The sequence below is a fragment of the Cibotium barometz genome, chromosome 3 (assembly GCF_041138505.1).
Source record: "Cibotium barometz isolate CiBa-2024 chromosome 3, ASM4113850v1, whole genome shotgun sequence".
In the NCBI taxonomy this organism is placed as follows: Eukaryota; Viridiplantae; Streptophyta; class Polypodiopsida; order Cyatheales; family Cibotiaceae; genus Cibotium; species Cibotium barometz.
Genome location: NC_141048.1, coordinates 31287168 through 31307521, shown reverse-complemented (window position 1 = coordinate 31307521; position 20354 = coordinate 31287168). Strand labels below are relative to the sequence as shown.

General features: G+C 42.8%; 1 protein-coding gene across 2 annotated transcripts in view; it reads left to right on the top strand.

Annotated features, from left to right (window-relative positions):
* The first annotated feature begins 8922 nt into the window (after window positions 1-8922).
* Window positions 8923-20354, top strand: part of LOC147639950 (pre-mRNA-splicing factor of RES complex protein) — an 80278-nt gene continuing 68846 nt past the window's right edge. Inside the window, exons 1-2 of one of the 2 annotated variants that reach the window (XM_086775546.1) lie at window positions 8925-9068; window positions 9370-9462. The gene's annotated coding sequence lies outside the window, so the exon portion shown is untranslated. Of the gene's footprint in view, window positions 9069-9369; window positions 9463-20354 lie in introns of both variants that reach the window. The other variant, XM_086775548.1, reaches the window with a different exon arrangement.

Here is a 20354-nt window from a genome sequence, read left to right as displayed (position 1 = left end):
GAGCAATAAGCCATATTGATGGAAGCTCATCAAGGTGTTAGTGGGCGGCCATTTTTCTGGAGAAGTAACAAGCCAGAAAATTTTTCAAGCTAGATTATGGTGGCCTAGAGTGATCAAAGATGCATGGAAATTTGCTCAAGAGTGTGATGTTTGTAACAACTTGGCCAGCCGAGTATAGTGGATCGGATGTCACATAATCTAGTGCTCCCGATGGAACCTTTTTAGAAATGGGGTTTGGATTTGTCGGACCATTTAAGCCTCCAGCTCAGCAAACTGAAAATAAGTATATTTTAGTAGCCATGGATTATTGTACCAAATGGGTGGAACCCAAGGCATTAAGAGATAATAAATCCAGTTTAGTGGCAAATGAATTTTGTCAGACCATTTAAGCCTCCAACTCAACAAACTGACAATAAGTACATTCTGGTAGCCATTGATTATAGTACCAAATGGGTGGAAGCCAAGGCATTAAGAGATAATAAAGCCAGCTCAATGACAAAGTTTCTTTATGAAATAATCATGAGTTTGGTTGTCCGATTGAATTAGCTAGTGATCAGGGTGGACATTTTCTGAATGAAGTGATTAAGAGATTAAATCAACAACACATGATCATTCATAATAAATCTACAGTGTCCAATGGTCAGGCCAAATCCTCCCAATAAGATTTTACAAACATAAATTGAAGAAAGTGGTCAATGAGAACCAGACAGATTGGGACTAGAAGCTATACTCCGCATTATGGGCATTTTGGATTGCTTACAAGCCAGTAGGGCAAAGCGCTATTTTCCATGGTTTATGAGCTGGAAGCCAAAGCAAACCGATTAGAACAGTTATTGGCTTTGGAGGAGAAGAGGTTGCAAAGCGTTTGGACATCCGATTTCATCCATCGCCGAAGGAAGCTGTGGATTGGTGGTTGGAATACAAAATTTTAATTTTTTATGTTAATGATCCGGCTTTATTATTCAATTCTAGAATGGGTCCTCATTTGGGTAAACTTAAGTTGCGATGGATGGGTCCATACTGAATATTCTCCAAACTCAACGCTGGCACATTTGAATTAATGACACTGGATGGTGTGAAACTGACAAAGCCCATGAATGGTTTCCATTTTCAGCATCGGGGCACATTTGAATTAATGACACTAGATGGTGTGAAACTACCAAAACCCGTGAATGGTTTCCATTTTCAGCACCGGCACATTTGAATTAATGACACTGGATGGTGTGAAACTACCAAAGCCTTATTTTGGATAGTTTACCAGAACTGACATGTATTCCAGTGTACACTATTTCTGTCATGCACATACCTACCACATGTCCCCATCCAAGTTGTCATCATGTATTGGTTCGTGTATATCCAAATTGGGCTATTATTATCATGTTGTGGGGTGGCCTTTCTTTTACTTCCCTTCATTCACTTTGTCACCCTGTCCTTTCGAATGTTGTGGGGCGGCCTATCTTTTACTTCCCTTCATTCACTTTACCACCCCTATCCTTTCAAATGTTGTGCACCTTCATTATTATCATCATCATGAAATCGTGTGTAGATCTTTTGGTCATTTGGAATATCACTACCGCATTTTAACATCTTCATCACACACTCTTCATCTTTCATTTGTGCTCTTTTACTATCATTTGTTTTGCTGCTCTCGCTACTTTCTTTGCTCACAGTGTTCGTTTGTAGCATGGTTGAGTTTGAGAAACTCACAATGGTTCTTGACGTCAATTTCAACCTCGATTGTGTTTGGTTGGAGAAGGTGGGTCTCTTGCAATTCGCTTTGCTACCGTGGAATCCTCAGGTGCTCGGCAGCACAGATGTTTTGCAACAATTGCCACTAGTGGTGTAGAAGAACAAATCATCAAAAGAGCCCAGGGCAATACCACATTCACTGCAGAATATGTCTCTCAAGTCTTCAGGTTGCCTTTGGAAGGGGCCTTGGAGGTGCCACCAGCTTCAGATGAGGATATGGAGTTCTACTTCTTCGGCTCCAAGGGTGCTAAAAAAGAGTACAAGTTGAACAATCACAAAGAGGCTTAAAACACGCTCCATTTTAAATTCTTAACAAATGAGATGATTATTTTAACACACAAAGTTACATACATGTCCAGAAGGGCCATGGGCCTGTATCTGTATGCTTATATAGGCAAACTAGTTGCATGGGCACTCATATTATTTTAGCAAACTAAAGGCAGAACTCCGGAGTATTGGTTTAAATTCAAAGACCAAGATTGTTCTATATATTCAGTTCATGCACGCATCAAGGAGTTCTGGAGGACATTGAGAGTCTTAATACTATTGTTGTTCCACAAAGATAAAAAGAATAAGAAGAATCAAGTGCACAAGGAAGTTATAGAAGGAGCCCAAGAAGAACAACCTCGGAAGGAATCTGATGAAGGAACTACCCTTTTGGATCCAGCTGTTACTACAAAGAGGAGCTCCGGCCAGATTTCTTCTTTTCCCAAAAACTGTGGAGGAAGTGGATCCGTCCATGTTGCAAGCTACCTGCTTCTATAGTAGGTATATTTCTCAGTGTGCTGTGAAAAGATAATAGTCCTTCAGACTAGCATAGAATCAACAAAGGAGGAGCTACAAAAAGACAAAGAAGACCTGCAAAATGTCTCCATAGTCCAATAGAAGGTACAAACTCTGGAGACGGAGTAGGTTCATTTTCGTAACATCATTGAGCTCCATGCCAAAGAGTTATCACAAGCAAAGTAGAACAAAGTGCAGATGTAGCAACAGATTCGGGATCTGCAGCAAAAATACACGAATGCTTAGCTCCAAAGTCAACATCTCTTAAGCCAACATATGTTTGTGATGGAGCAATTGAAGTTGATGTTGATCGGGAAGTGTATGAGTTGTCTGCAAAGCGAGGTGGATATTTATGAAGCTCTCATCCGGGAGCTCATGGGGGTGGATAGCTTATATGCAGAATTTATTGAAGAATTCAAAAAAAATATTGAAATGACATACCGCCCGAATGAGCTCCAACACCGACAACATGATGATGAGTCCAATGTAGTCAGATCTGGCGGAGGTGGTGGAGAAGATGGACCCCTTGGTCTTATTCTCGTCCTATTCAGCAATCGGTAGGCCAGCACACTCAAAAGGACCAAGGCCAAACATAAAATAATCCTACAGCAAGGGCGAGCAAGTATGCTCATCTATAAATACCACTTTAGCCCAGCTCCATATACAATACATTGTTATTCAGGAGTAAGCTCGAGCATTTCACCACATTACTGAGTTGTATAAGAATGAAGTCGAGGCACTAAAATTGGCCAATTAGCGGACTAGAGGAGTGTAACGCTAAACTGGAAGATGAAAAAGTGCATAATTTGGCCAGGATAACAAAACTACATAAAAAAGCTATTGCTTCTAACAGAGCTAAAGGGTACAATTAAGAAGCTGGAGCAATGTAAAGAAGAACTTCAACACCTACAGAATGATCATAAAGAGTATGTAAATGAAAGTGAAGGCAAGGCAAGAGTTTTGGAAGTGCAAGCAGGACAACTTAAAAATTCAGTTCAGGTTCTGGAGAGGGAGATGGAGCAATGTACAATATGTTTATGAGAAGTAGTGGAAACATTACGCTCTCAGAATGTGCCCCTTCCCTCCAAATGGTGAATAGTGCAAAATATTGTGGCTCATTTCAGTAGGGATGTGCTGCCTTTGAACTAGCAACCGCCTCCAGAGGATCATTGTCAAGCAACGTCGGATCGACGACAAAGTGCAGAGTGCCCTACCCGATACAAAGAACCTGCACACAAAGGCCAATCATCTAAGGGTTCGACTCGAGCACACAAAAAAGGTGCCGTTACTTGACTATACGATCAAAGTAACCAGCCGGAGGCCATGGAGTAGCATGAAGATCTTCTAGCAACAATTGGCAATCCAGAATAACGTTACCTCCACTCCTCCTCTTCTTGTACGTGCCTCCTTCTAGGCTGAATAGAACTCTATAAATTCAAATTTCCAGCCTCATTCAAGAGTACTTCTTGGCCTTTGTTTATTGCTCTATCTAATGCACTTATTCTACAATATTTTTCTGGCCATACCATAGTATTTTTATTTCCCCAAAACACTTAAAAGCTAGTTGAATTCTGATTTTCGGAATTGAAAGTCTCCATTCAAGCTAGAAGAAGAAGAAGAAGAAGACTATTCCCAAGATTGAAGCTATGGAAGAATCATCTTGGATCCGGTTGCTACAAGTTCTATGCGAGAGAACCCTTGGGAAGTGCTGTAGATGTCCATTTTAAAAACCCATTAGATAGAACTTGATTAGGTTTTCAAGAAAATTTTTATCGGGAAGTTACAAAATCCGGTTTTATTATTACCTATCCTTGTTATTAGGTGGGTTCGTCTTTTGTCTGCCGCATGGTGGACTACCCACAACGGGGTGTGCCAAATGTTAACCCTTATATATCCACCAATAGTTATCTGCACTTTATCCTTATTCATTATTTAAACGATATACTAAAAGTATCTGTCGCTTTGTATCTTAACCGAAAACACCTTATGGCGGCGCAAAGTGCAGTCACTTGACATACAGATGGTTTGCTAACTACTTGTCTTTTGTTTACTTCTGGCTATACTGTTATTCATTTATGTTATTCTTTGTATGGAATGCGTTAATATGAATAACGGTCGCGTTAGCTATCGCCAATAAGAGGTACTGGAATCAATTACACCTTTGGCTCAAAGAAGAAGACTTCAAAGGGCTGTACAATTTGTGAGAAGAGATATATAAAGGGGTGACATAGGTTTGGACTCATTGCTTGAGTTAAAGAGAAGGTGTAAGTATCCTTTTTTACAAAGCATACTATTCCCTTGTGGCAATTGGGAGATGATAGCCAACCCCATGTTGTTGGTCAACAATGGGAGCCCACATTTATGATTCTTTAATTCGGGAACTTCTTATTATAATTGCAACATGTGAATTCAAATGTGAGCATAAAGAGGCATAGGCGGAGTTTTGGAGAATTCTAAATGCATAGATGTAGAAAAAGGAATATTCAATACCATAATTCCAAGGATTTATGGCCAATGAGGTTAGTGTTGACCGGCTTGCACACTTAGACCTGTGTATAATGGTGATCCTAGGGAAAAACTGATTGGAAAAGAGAGATCATGTGGTGGTGGATCATACCAAAAGATGCATCAAACCTAAGTTTCAAAAGGAGCATAAAAGTGCTTTGTAGAAAGTGGAAGAATGCATCTTCGGAAGCCTCTGTGGAAATATATAAGGAGGATCTCAGAAAGTGGTGGAATAAAAAACATGTGAAGGAAGGTGAGTTTCCAGCCCTATAAACATGGTTGGCTTGGAGGGATGTGAGAGAATCACATTAGGGAGGTATCTTCTTGCAAACAAGTAGAGAATGTAGGTTTTGTTCCCTCGCTGAACCATTCTGAAAAAAAGCACTTTAGCATGAGAGCAACCCTTGGTCATTTAAAGTATATTTCATTGTATGAAGCATCAACTTCAAATTTGGCAATGCAGTCTTGCAAAATGCTTGCAACAATGAGATAGGGAAACACATTTGAATAGTCCCCAGCTTGTTGGACAAACTTCAAGAGAGAATTCTTGCACAAGAATCAACTTCAACCACCACGAAGAAGAAGTTAGTTGACTTGACACATACAATTACTGAAGAGGCAAGTATACAATCACCTGAACTGAATTACCCAACTATGCAAAAATAATAAAATTCCAAGGTGCCCTAGTATTCTCTATTTTAGGGTTTATGTAACAATGCTGAAAATCACTTTTCGGCCCTAAAACCTCAAATATTGGTCCAAATCTTGGTTTGTTTGACTTGTTGGAAAGTCATTTGTTAGTACTATCCATAGCCCAAAAGGTTTCACTAAAGTCAAAGTTCAGGTACACTCTGTTTTGACTTTTGTGGAAAAGTCGACTATGGCCTTTGACAAACTTTTGTGGAAAAGTCGACTATGGCATTTGACAAGTCAACGATGTCCAAATCAAGTGATCTTGGGTTTGTTAGGAAGCTAATGACATGTGCTATCCAACCATATGCTCAAATGTGAAAATTAACAACCATGTGCTATCCAACCATATGCTCAAATGTGAAAATTAACATGTTGTTTTTGACGGGACCCACTTTTGTCCTTGCAGCAGTGAACCTTGCCAGTTGGACAAGCAAATTGTATCAGAATTGGACACTTGAGGGTTCCAAACATAGCCTTTGGAGAGTATTATAAAGCTATGCAAACACCTTGAAATTAAACAAAACCATTCTAGATTGAAATCAGCCCGAACCATTTCGGATTAAATTAGGGTTTCATGCTTCAACAGTGCCCCCAATTGTTATCCAATCCTCCCAATTGCATTGGTGATGTCTTGGAGTCATCCAAAAGCACATACAACACCAATTGGTATCCTTATGAACATCTAAGATCAAGTCCAAGTGTCATGAATGTGTATTTTGCAAAAAAATTGGCATTGTCTCCTTTGTTTTTAGTTCCAAATCTTAATAAACCAAAGCATCAATTTAATCATAGCATCATTGTTCCCAATCTCACAATCCAATGTACACACCAAATGTATCCCAAAAGTTTCCAATTCTTGCTATTGGTGATTACTTGGGCCCTATTTCCCAGATGCAATCCATGATACTATTCAATGAAGCACATCGATGCTTGCTGATCGCCCGACCACCAAGCACTTCCTGCTGCCTTACCAAGGTTTAGAATCAAATGGCCATGTCTTCACTTCCAATGTACCTAATCCCTCTCCGTATTGCTTTTCCAAGGCAATCACGCCACGGAGAGTTTAAGTTGCTCTCCCCCTTGGCCTCTTCTCCAACACCAAGGGTACCCTCACACATTATAGATCCTATGAATCCTATGAATGAAGTGTGAGTACAATCAATCCCATCACAAGAGTTTAATGCCGGTGATGAGGTTCCATCAGGTAAAAACTTGCTCTGTACATGGGTTTCACCATCATTGCCTCTTGCAAAAGACAATCCACTTTCAAAAGACAATCCACTTTCAAAAGACAATCCACTTTCAAGAAGACATAGATTCTTCAATCTCTTTCACCAATGTAGCCAAGAAACCAATTGTAATGCATTAGCAACCTTCAACCATTTGTACTTAAAGCCCCATGCTTACCATAGCTTGCATAGCCGAGAAAGTTTTCTTGCAAATGCATTAGGGCATGACTAAACATGCTTTAGTGTTTAAATTGATTTATGGATCTTAATCCAAGCATGGAAGACCTCAAGAACTCCTAAATGATCAAAGCCCCAATTATTGGACACCCTATTGACCTTATTCGGCAAGAAGTCAAGAAAATCAATCACTAATGGAAGTTCATTAAAGGTGTTATGTGTGAGCAGCTACGAAGTCCAAAAAGAACTAAAACAAGCCGGTGCTTCGCACTTTGCATGCATGGCATAGAACTCAAATAAATCATGCAAAATGTTACAGAGGCTTACGACATATGCAATGAGCATTATTGATCTTCAATGCTTGAAGGAGCCCGATTGGGCATTCCCATACCTTCACACACTTGCAAAACACCCTCCCAAAGCCTTTTCAAGCTCTAACCGGTGCTTCACATTTTGCATGCATGGCATAAAACTCAAGAAAATCATGCAAAATGTCGAACATTATGAGCACCATACAAGTTGTAGAGGCTTTCGACATATGCAATGGCCATTATTGAGCTTCAATGCTTGAAGGAACACCATGGAGCAAGGCGGTCATTCATTCATGAACAACCAGCACAACGAAACAACTTGATTGGGCGTCCCCATAGCTCCATACACTTGCAAAACACCCTTCCAAAAGCCTCTTCAAGATCTAATGATGTTGAATGGTTTTTCCAAAGTCACCATTAAAAAAAAAACGTGAAGAAGAACTTCGGGGAAGAAGATATGAAAAACCAAAATTTGACAAACTTGGAGGTGTAAATGAGTGTTTTTTCCTGACCAAAAGTTCCAAATCAAGTCTCCTAAGCATGAATTATTCAATTTTGCTATCATTGAGGTTGAATTTCACACCTTTTAAAAAAATGATTTTAATGATTTTTTGAAAACAAGAAAGAACCAAAAAAGTATACTTTCACATCGTGAAACTACAATGAAAAAAACATGTAAATGAATGAAAAAAACAATTGATTTCCTTTCCTCAAGGTGTCCCAAGTATTCACATATCAAAACATCAAACAAAAACATAAAAAACAACCACTTTTTCCTTGCTTTTCACTCAACATACACAATCTTATCCACTTCTCACCTACCACAACACTATCCACAAAGTAATGGCTAAGGGAAGAGTTACTTGCATTAGGGAGTGGAGGTTCTAAAAAGAGTGGAGGACGCAAGATTGCTTGGTAGGGGCACCAAAAATGTTATGGCCTATTCTGGCTCTCAACAAATTGGTACCTATGGAAACTTTGAGACTAGGAACCACAAATTTTATAGGTACCATAACTTTCAAGACATACACAAGAGAAAAGAAAGTATGAGCGGCCATTTTAAAATCCCATAATGGAATAAAAACTTTGATCTTAATAAATTAGATTTTCATTAATCACCTTCTTTAGAATTATTTGTAAATCCTTATTGGTGGATTTGGCTCGACCATTTGCTTGAGGATAACACCTCTTTGTGGCTGTCAGGTTGTAAGAAGGGTATGCAGAGCAGAATGCACCAAATTGCTCACTTTGTTGCTTCCATGTGTGGTGGAAATGCCTGGTGTAGTTTGGTGTAGGAAGGGGGAGACGTGAGGCGCTGGCATACGAAGGAGGCAAGGTGCCAAGCATGCTTGCCCCATCTAAAGGTGTGCATTCACCTTAGGGTTGTTAAGGTATATGAATTCGATATTAGGGTTATGAAGGTATATTAATCAAATCATTAATCCACTTTAATAAACCATTAGGGTTATTAAGTCGTGGCTGATTTTTATACCGTAGAGGAGGAAATTTTGGTTTAAGTAGATAGATGACTGTTGAAGGGGATTGCTTTATTGCGGGCTCAGGCTGGACATCTTTTCGTGGGCGCAGGTTCAATCGCACGCTGTTCTGGCTTCCACCACAGGTAAGCGCTTTCCTCCTTCAACACCCCAAAGAGATGTTCTGTCTGTGATCGAGTGCCCATTGATAGTCTCCTGAATTAGGGTTTTTGTGGTAAATCTGCTTTAGCACACAAAGGAACATTAGAAACGGTTTCTTTACATTAGGGTTTCTGCATCAGAGATCGAGAAGTTAGGGTTAGGGTCATCGGAAGAGAATTGAGGGTTGGGTTTCTCTGCACACACACACAGAGAGAGAGAGAGAGAGAGAGAGAGAGAGAGAGAGAGTATTTAGTTTGTTAAAGACCGGCTTCCATGCATTTGTAGACTGTATGTAGGCTGGAGAAGTGTTCATCTTTCATCTTTACTGATAAGCACCTGGATCAAAATAGCCCTATCTACAGCAAGAAATTTGTTTTGGTGAGTCCAGTTTATTGAGAGCACAAATTTCATTTTTAAACTTTGTAATTTTAAAAATTTTGGTGTTAAAACGTGAAAGGGGGAAAAACTAGAAATTTCTTAGGAATAATTGTCGAGACAAGGGTTTGCCTAGTCTCTTTCCTTAGATCCATGTTTAACTTACACGACACTCCTTGATTCTGGCTGCCCATCAGCATAAATATTTCATTTATCAGCACCTTCAGCGGTTTAGGAGAATTTGGTTGTAGCCCCCATCCTTTTTGTTAAAAAGAAGAATGGATTCTCTCGACTTTGCGTTAAGTATTGGACTCTCAACAAGTTGACGATCAAAAGCAAGTTCCCAATGCTTCGGATTGACTACATATTAGATAGGTTGAATGGAGCTAAGGTATTTTCAAAGATTGACCTCAAAAGTGGGTAGCAATAGGTACGAATTGTGGATAGGGACATCCCAAAAACTGCATTATGAACTGAATGGGCGATTCGTGGGCATGCTCTTCGGTCTGACAAATGCCTTATATGGAACCCAAAAATTCCATGGTTTTCAAATGATGCCAAGCGCAAATTGGAGTGATTGTCGACAGTGCTCGAGCCAAAATTTTCAGGAGTTTCATTGAATGATCGAGTACCTTCCAGGCAAGGCTAATCCAGTGGCCAACACGTTGACTAGGAAAGGAACCTTGTCTCACATCCAATCCACATGGATGGATCTTGCTAGTAGGACTAGATGAGATGAAGCACAAGTACGTGGATTTTGTGAAAGGAACATGCATTGAAGGGCACATGACCATGCCACTTCTTGATACGCGATGGTTGGCTTTTCTACAAAGGTCACCTTTGTGTATTGAAACAATTTTAGGCAACTCTTCTCCACGATGCCCATGATGCTGTTCATGGCAGTCATAGAGGCATGAACTTGACTTTGGAGATATAGAGCGGCAATTTTATTGGCTAAGAATGAGGTGATACGTGTTCGTACATGTGGAGCATTATTTGATTTGTCAAAAGGTGAAAGCTTTCCGTAGGGAGAAGAGAGGGTTGTTACAACAATTGCCTATTCTTGAAGGACCTTTTCAGGATGTATCCATGGAAATACACTTTGTTTAACGATTGTTGATCGTTTTAGCAAGTTTGTTATGCTTATTCCTTGTAGGGCTATTGTTACTGCTGAAGATGTTGCTAGCTTGTTTATCAGACATTGGTACCCCATATGTGACATACCTAGGACCATTGTGTCAGATCGAGTGCCAAGTTTACCAGTCATTTGTGGAGGGCATTATTTGATAACTTTGGGACTAAGTTGAATTTTTGATAGAATGCATAGTGGAAGAAGGGAAAGTGGAAACACAGGAGAGAGAGAGAGAGAGAGAGAGAGAGAGAGAGAGAGAGAGAGAGAGAGAGATCTGCTCTCAATATCATCAACCAAGAATACATGTCCCGAGCAAGAGGGGAGAAGACCTCGTATGTGAGGGACTATAGCAAACAATGCTAAGCAATGAAAAAGAGTGAGGGAGAGACCGGCTATATATATGCCTAGATGTAGGCAACTGACCAGCTCACGACCAGGGAAAAAGTGCCCAAGACTCCGTAAAGTGGGAATAAAATATGGGAAAAATATGTCAGGGGTGACGAACCTCTCTAGCTAACATGGTCAGCCCTAGAGGCTAAAATAGGACACCAAAGTTCCAAACAAGAAGCCAACAGCAAGGAAAGTGACCAATGCAAGATCATATCTCCACAAAATAGATCCATGTTCCCAAAAAACAAATCCAGGAGTCGACAATGCCACTAGCGTTGACATTTTTCTATGTGAAAGCCTAAAGGGCTTTGGTGGATTCCACGACGCTTGAATATTCATGGCTGTATAAGCTTTGGGAATGGGGGATTATGGAATACAAAGAGTCGAGCTCAGGTTATGGTCAAGCACTCGAAACAGTTCCTTGGACATAGAGATGGTATAATACACTCCTCAATGTGTAAGCTCGTATTGGACACAGTATCGTGGTTTAGCAACACTTAAACACTTAAGATCTTTATGACATCTCAAGACATAGACGAAACTGAAAAGAGAAAATGCTCAGTAATAGTACACTAGGGCTGGAATCTCGGCCCGACCCCCTCCTCAATACCAAGTATATTATTGGAGTATTTTATTGGTTCAATGTTCCATGGGCTTTTAAGCCATAATTGCCATAATGAAATATGAAAACATAAACATCAAACCAGAGTTTGTCGAAGATGGTTTCCATTGTCGTAGCCGCCTTCCAGCTGGCCTTGTCAGTTCGTGGAGTGATGCAAGCCTTTCCTGTAGGCATATGATCACTTATGGTAGTGCTATGTGTGAACAGGGCTTAACCAAGGGCACTTTTTCCCATGTGGTTTTTCCCCTTGGACATCAAGTGTGAAAGGACACATATAATATTTTGTAGTTCTATATTATATGGATGTGGCACACATGCAAGGGTTGACTTGCATTTTGTGGATACCACACTTTTGGCTCTCTCTCTCTCTCTCTCTCTCTCTCTCTCATTTCTTTGTGTGAGCTTCTCTACCCTGCACCTAACCCTAATGTGCAGGTTTGTGTGTGTGAGTGTGTGAGTCCAACATCCAACATTTGGTATCAGAGCTGGGAGCTGGCCCTGGAGTGGTGGCTGTGTAGAATCTGCAGAAAAAAACTGCAAAATTCCGTCGATGCTGTGTTTTTCCATCGACTGTGAATTTTCGTCGACGCTGTGTTTTTCCGTCGACGTCCGTCCGCCAGTTCCGTCCAACTACTCCACCGTCCGGCCGCCGAATACGGGCGGCACTAGTGGGGAGCCCACCACCACCGCCCAGCCTCCCGGGCGGCACCTCCTCTCCAGTCGGCACCCGGCCAAGTGCGCCTCCCACCGCCATCTCTCGGTGCTCGGTCACCACCGTCGACTTTGTGTTCCGGCCAATCTACACCTCCGTCGACGTTTCGTTCCAGCCGTCTGCTCCGGCTCGACTCCGTCGACGTTTCGTTCCATCCGTCTGCTCCGGCTCGACCCCGTCGACGTTCCGTTTCGGCCGACCACGTCCGGTGTATTCGTTCAGGCCGTTCGCCGACTCGCTCGCCCGCCCGTCGTTCCTGTTCTGTTCCACGACGTCGCCCACCGGTTCTGTTCCAGTCGCCCGTTCCTGTTCGAGCCGGCGCGTCCAACCTCCGCGTAGCGCCCTCTGTGCAAGCCCAACGCTGCCGCCTGTGCCTACCTCTTCGCTAGCGACTCCAACGCTGCCCTCTCGCTTGTCCGACTCCGCCTAGCTCGCCACCTGCCCAGCTACAACTGCTCGACTACCCAACATTTGCCTGCCCAACACCAGCACGCCTGCCCGCCTCTGGTTGGTCCGACGTTTGCTCAAACCCACGCTCTGCAGGCCTCCTCGACATCTGCAGCTCTACACTCCTCCGTCTTGCCATCCGTGCTCTGCAACAACTCCCTACAACACCACTCCCTCCAACGCCTTCACCTGCAACGACTACCTTCAACAAGGTCTTCCGGGCTGCCCAGGTACCTGTGTTTCAGCAAACACAAAAAAAAAAAACAAAGGAAGATTTGAAAGCTTGCAGGTGGTGGATTCAGGCAAATTGGGGGATTTCTCAATTTCAGGACAAATTTTAAAAAAAAATTGGGCATTTTACTTTGCCTGCAATTTGGGGGTTTTCGAAATTGAGGTCAAAATCAGCCAATTGAACCTCTTTCATTTGCAGAAATTTGGGGGTTTTCAAAATTGAGGTCAAAATCAGCAAATTGAACCTCTTCCACTTGCAAAAATTTGGGGCTTTTGTGAAAATTGGCCAATTAGATGCACATTGAAGCAATTGGAGTGCATAAAAATTGGGGATTTTCTGATTGGAGCATGTAATTGGGCATTACAGCTGCGATTTGTCGCGTATGTATACACATTGTGTGTAATTGGACAATTTGGTGCAGGTTTACACTTGCTTTGGTTTGCAGGCATACATTTGCACAGGACATTTGGTTGCCTGGCAGTGCACATCGGTGCTTGGTTTGCTTGCAGTTATACTTTGTTGACATGGCACAGAATGCTACGGATGTATTTGGTGTGCTCACCCAGGAGGACAAACTGGATGGATCTAACTACTCCCTCTGGAGTTTTATGATCCGTAATTTGCTGGTAGCCAAAGGGCTTTGGGGCATCGTGTGTGGTGATGACACACGCCCACATACCATTCAGCCAGCCACGCCTGGGGAGGTGCTCAAAGAGCTCTTGATGTAGATCCTGCTCCCACACAAGAGCAGAAGAGATGGGACTCTAGAGATGCACAGGCCATGTCATTGATAGCCCTTTCAGTGAAAAGGACTATTATTCCGCACATTCGTTCATGCAAGACATCGAAGCTTGCATGGGACACATTGGAAGCAATGTATCAGGTACGCAACGAGGCAAGAGTTGCCTACTTGAAGAGGCAATTGGATCTTCTTTCTATGGATGAGGGTGACTCCATGGCAGATCATCTCACCAAAGTGAAAGATTTGCAGGAACAATTGCTCAACATTGATGAGGTTATCCCAGACAGACAGATGGTCACCAACACTCTTCATTCTTTACCGCCTTCCTACTTGGGCTTTCACCTCTCTCTCAACCTCTCAATGAGAGGAGGTGGTGATCCCGTCACTTTTGAAGAGCTCGTGGGTTTACTCTTGCAGGAAGAGCAAACAAGAGCAAACATATCGAGCAACCGTGGTGGAGAAAAGGCATTTACAGCCAAGGATAAGGGTAAAGCAAAGAGCTTTAAGCATGGGGGACAACAGTCTAGCAAGGCTGGTCATGGACAGCCCTCTTCTAGTGGTGTAAAGTCTGACAAAGGGGATGCAACCAAGCCCACAAAGAAGGGCAAATGTCACTACTGCCATAAGCCTGGACACTACATCAGTGAATGTAGGAAAAGGATTGCAAAAGAGAAAAAGAAAGAAGCAAGCAATGCAGTAGTAGACTCTTCGGATGACAAAGCACAGCAATCAGCTAATGTAATCTAGGAAGAGTACACTTTTTTGGTCACATGTACTAGTGACACACCAAGTGCTTCGGACACTGATATGTCTTGCATTGCATCTGACAGACAGAATGCATCATGGTATTTTGATAGTGGTGCTTCGAGCCACATCACTTCATGCAAAGATGTATTTCAGCACTTGGTTTATGCTTCAAATGGCCGCACTGTATCATGTGCAGATCATACCACATATCCAGTAAAGGGAATTGGTAATGTCATACTTATTGCAGCCAATGGTGCCAATATGTGTATGAAAAATGTATTGTATGTTCCAGGAATAAAGAAAAATCTGCTCTCCGTCTCAGCCATAAACGACCAAGGTTTAAAGGTTGAATTTGAAGATGGGAAGTGTTTGGTAAAAGACCCATCAAAGGGTTATGAAATAGTCACTTCTGGAACACGATACAAAGGCTTGTATAAGCTGGACAGCTATGACAAGCGTACTTATGATGCAAATACAGTGGCTGCCCACACTCCTGCTATGCATGATGCAGAGCTATGGCATGCTCGTTTTGGGCATGTAAATTTTCAGAGTTTGATGCTTTTGCAGAAGCATCATATGGTTGATAATATGCCGCCTCTTGAGTCTCCACCAAGACATGTATGTGAGGGGTGTATTTTGGGAAAGATGCATCGGAAACCATTCCCCAAAGATGGAGCTGTTAGAGCTGAAAGTAAATTACAGCTCATACATAGTGATGTATGTGGTCCAATGCGGACACCATCCATAGGGGGGCATCTTTACTTTGTCACATTCATTGATGACTACTCAAGGTTTGCTTGGGCTTACCCTTTGAAAGCAAAAACAGATGTGTTTACATGCTTTTGACACTTTGTAGCAATGGCTGAAAATATGTGTGCATGTAAAGTCCAAACACTCCGCTCAGATAGAGGTGGAGAATACATGTCAAATGCATTCAAGGATTATATGCTTCAAAAGGGCATCAAACACCAATGTACTGTGCCTTATACACCGCAGCAGAATGGTGTAGCTGAAAGGAAAAATAGATCTCTCATGGAGATGGCAAGATGCATGGTGAAAGCACAAAAGTTGCCTCACAAATTTTGGATGGAAGCTATAATGTGTGCAACTCATGTGTTGAACAGGTGTCCAACAAAAGCTTTGAAAACCATAACACCATTTGAGGCTTGGTATAGCCGAAAGCCAACAGTGGATTATATGCGTACATTTGGGTGTTTGGCATATGCACATGTGCCAGAACAACTCCGAACAAAGCTTGATGACAAAGCAATTAAATGCATTTTTGTGGGCTACAGCAATGAAAGCAAAGGATACCGTCTTTATAATCCAACTACACGAAGGATTTTTGTGAGTAGAGATGTGGTATTTGCTGAAAATTCAGAATAGCCCATGGTCAGCTTATATAAAAGCAATGATACAGGCATATAGGACATGTTTGATGGACTTTTACCCATTGCAATTAGGGGGGATTCAGATCAGCTAGCCCCTACACAAGAAAATCCACATGTAGAGCATGTGGACCAGACAGCCATTCAGCCCCCTTCTATGGAAGAAGTGGAAGATCTTGTCAGGGAAGAGCAAACAGCCATAGACACAGCCAAGTCAGTGCCAAGATGGTTGCTGAAAACTTTGCAAGAAAGCAAACTTGCAGCTCCACTCACAGGTAGAACAAGGGCTAGTTCCAGCCATGCTTTGAATGTACATCGTGGGGAGTCTGCATTCGCAATGGGTGGTCTCTTTGATTCAGAAGAGCCTTCTTCTTATGAAGAAGCACAAGAGAATGAGCATTGGTTGCAAGCTATGCAAGCTGAAATTTCTTCTATCATGAAGAATAATACATGGGATCTTGTGGAATTGCCTAAAGGCAAGCATGTAATTGGAACAAAGTGGGTGTACAAAGTAAAAAGAAAGTATGATGGTACTATTGACAGGTACAAAGCAAGACTTGTGGCTAAAGGCTACTCCCAGAAAAAGGGAATAGATTATGAAGAGACTTTTGCTCCTACTTCGAGAATGACCACAATAAGATCTGTGATTGCATTGGCTGCCCATAAAGGATGGAAAGTGCATCAATTGGATATCAAAACTGCATTCTTAAATGGGGATTTACAGGAGGAAGTATATGTAAATCAGCCCATTGGTTTTGTAGTTCTTGGTGAGGAACATAAAGTATGCAGGTTGTACAAAGCATTGTATGGGTTAAAGCAAGCTCCAAGAGCTTGGTATGATAAGATACATGCTCATCTAACCAGCCAAGGTTATGAGAATAGTCCAGCTGAAAGCACATTATATGTGAAGAAAACCAATGCCGATATTCTCATAGTCATCTTGTATGTAGATGACATGCTCATTACAGGTACAAGCAAAGCACAAATTTCATATTTCAAAGCTGATTTGAAAGCTGAATTTTATATGTCAGATTTGGGGCCTTTACACTACTATCTCGGCATACAGTTTATGCATACAGATGATGGCACTGTTATGCAGCAAACTAAGTACATAAAAAGTTTGCTAAAAAGGTTTCACATGGATGAACGTAAGTCCATTTCTACTCCGGTAGAACCAGGTGTACGGCTTACTATGCATGATATTGGAGAGCCTTTTGAGGCCGGCATTTACAGCCAGGCAGTGGGATGCCTCATTTACTTGTGTAACACTAGGCTAGACATATCTTTTGGAGTGTCTTTGTTGAGCAAATTCATGCACAGCCCAGGCACAAAGCATTGGCAAGCAGTCAAACGCATTTTTCGTTATCTTAAGGGTACCCTGGATCTTGGTTTGTTCTATCCCAGGGGGGGCAGCTTGCAGCTTTATGCATACAGTGATTCAGATTGGGCTGGTGATTATGATACCAGGCAATCCACCAGTGGGAATTGTTTTTTTCTTGGCAGCTCATGCATATCTTGGTTGAGTAAAAAGCAACCCACTGTTGCTACATCTACTTGTGAGGCTGAGTACAGGGCAGTCTTTACGGCTACAATAGGTTGTGTATGGTTGAGGAGACTATTGGCTGATCTTCGTGAGTGTCAGCAGACACCCACCACCATTCTCACTGATAGCCAGAGTGCTATGGCCGTGGCACGAAATCCAGTATTTCATGCACGTACCAAGCACATAGAGATTCATTATCACTATGTCAGAGAGAGGCTACATGCAGGGGAGATCAGTTTATCTTATTGCTCTACACAGGATAATGTTGCAGATCTATTCACAAAGGCTTTACCTCGAGAAAAGTTTGAAGCTTTCCGCAAAGCTTTGGGCTTACTCTCATACAGAGAGTGATCTGCTACCCTTGTACAGGTTCACACTTCCACTACAGGGGGGATTTGTAGGCATATGCTCACTTATGGTAGTGCTATGTGTGAACAGGGCTTAACCAAGGGCACTTTTTCCCATGTGGTTTTTCCCCTTGGACATCAAGTGTGAAAGGACACATATAATATTTTGTAGTTCTATATTATATGGATGTGGCACACATGCAAGGGTTGACTTGCATTTTGTGGGTACCACACTTTTGGCTCTCTCTCTCTCTCTCTCTCTCTCTCTCTCTCATTTCTTTGTGTGAGCTTCTCTACCCTGCACCTAACCCTAATGTGCAGGTTTGTGTGTGTGAGTGTGTGAGTCCAACACCCAACATTTCCCTGGTGTGGCGTGCCCGTACTATCACAACCTACACCCCTCACAATGAGATCTCGGCTGAAAGCTCAATTCTTGGCACCGGAGAACATTCCCAGGCCCAATCCCCAAGAGCAACTAGTCCTTAGACTATTCTGGCCGCACTAGAGTCTCCCTGGTTGCCACGGCCGCCGCCCAAGGACTCAATCCGGCACTTCGGCTACTCGGAACAGCTCCAAAATAGAAGTCAGCACTGTAGATGAAGTCGACCAGCAGCAACAATACACCTTCCGGCCGCATCAAAGTCTTCACACAAGCTGTCTAGACAGCCCCTACAGGCTGGTTGCTGATGTGGTAGTGTGCACATGACCAAATTAAGAAAACTGATGTTTGAGGCTGTAATGGGCGCGGGCATCCAGTTAAACACTCCAATCCTAGCTTGAATACACTTGCAAAACAATGAAAAACTTTACAGTGAATGAAGGCTATTCTCTCTCAACACAGCATTGGGGCCAGAACGGACTGCCCCCCCCTTAGGAACAACTTCATTCCAAGGAGTATTTTATAGTACAAGTATGAGGGTGCTTTGCACTAGATTTCCCAACATGTGCATAAAATAAAACAAATGAAAGCCAAAGAGATAATCCTCCGCCCAAACCCAAGGCAAGGGAAGCTTCCAGCTTCTCAATCCCCTTGGTGGAGCTCACAAGGTCTAGGCCCTGCCTCTCACAAGCCCCGCAAGTGAGGATCTCGCAGGCCTAGAATCCCCAGTCGCGCCAAGTAGGAAGGCCTCTCTTTCTTTCTTATCATCAACAAGTCTCCAAATCTTTCGAATCAGCACTAGCATTTCATGAACTCATGATAGGAATAACACTTGAGAGCCGGGTTCTCGAACTAGACGATATTGTCAGAATGCATTGCGGAAATGAAGATAACTGCTGTAGAGAGAAAAATGCAGATGAGAGAGGGAGAGAGAAGCTGTATAAACTTTGTATATACACTAGAAAAATCCTGGAATGGTGCAATGTCAAGTGTGGGGGACAAGGGCCATTTTATATGGCCCAGGTTGCTGGTTGGCCAGCCCAAAACAGGCCGACAGCAGCCAGATGCTCACGACCAGCACAAAAATGCTCCCGACCAGCAATAAGCGAGTCGGCCAGGTAACCAATTGTCGGCTAGTGCTGCACAACAGGTCGGGTAGCAAAGGGATCTGTTGGCCAACATCTGATACAGCCGACGACCCTCCCACACCCAGAAAAAATGGAAAAAATACATGGAAAGTGAGGAAAATGGGGGAACACCAAAAACGGGCGGACACACCCACAACAGAGGCCTTGGTGTAATGTATAGACAGGAGATGATTGCTAACACCCCCTCTCAGCTCCTGGATGTGGAACCAACCCTAGTGAGCTTGAGTGTTGTCGGAGCATAGCCTGAGGTAGAGACTTCGTGAAGAGGTTTGCCGCATTGTCCTCCGTCGAACAATAAACAAGCAAGATGTCACCAGCCAAAATCTTCTCACGAACAAAGTGATATTGTATCTCTATGTACTTGGGCCGGGCATGGAAGACTGGGTTTCGAGCAATAGTGATACAGCTTTGGTTATCGCACTGGATGACCGTGGGCTTCTTATGTGGAAACCCAATCTCGCCAAGCAACCTTCGCAGCCACACATCCTCGCAAGCAGCAACCAAGCAGCCCGATACTCTGCCTTTGTTGGCGACAAGGCAATAGTTGGATGCCTCTTGCTGCTCCATGATATAGCTCTTGAGCCGAGGGTAAATCGTAGCGTGATGTAGATTTCCTCGTGTCTGGATCTCCTCCCCAATCTGAGTCACTCCAGCCTTGGAGTCGGACTCGGTCCTTCGTTTCCCCTCCAGTGTCGTAGTAGAGTCCAAGATCCTTCGTACCCTGCAAATACCGCAAGATCTGTAATCCTGCGTCCCAATGAGACTTCAAAGGCGTCTGCATGAATGAGCTCAACAGCCCCACAGGAAAGATCAAGTCCAATGTGGTGTTCAGCAACCAGATCAAGAAACCAACAAGCTTCCGATATAGAGAGGCATCAACCGGCTCACAAGGATCATTCACTGTAAGCTTCGTGTTCGGGTCCATCGGTGACGTGATAGGCTTGCCGTTTTCCATCCCAAAGGCCTCAAGCAACTCATGAACATACCGTTGTTGAGAGACAAAGAACCCCCTCTAGGTCTGCCAGATCTCCAATCCCAAGAAGAAGTGGAGTAAGCCTAAGTCGGT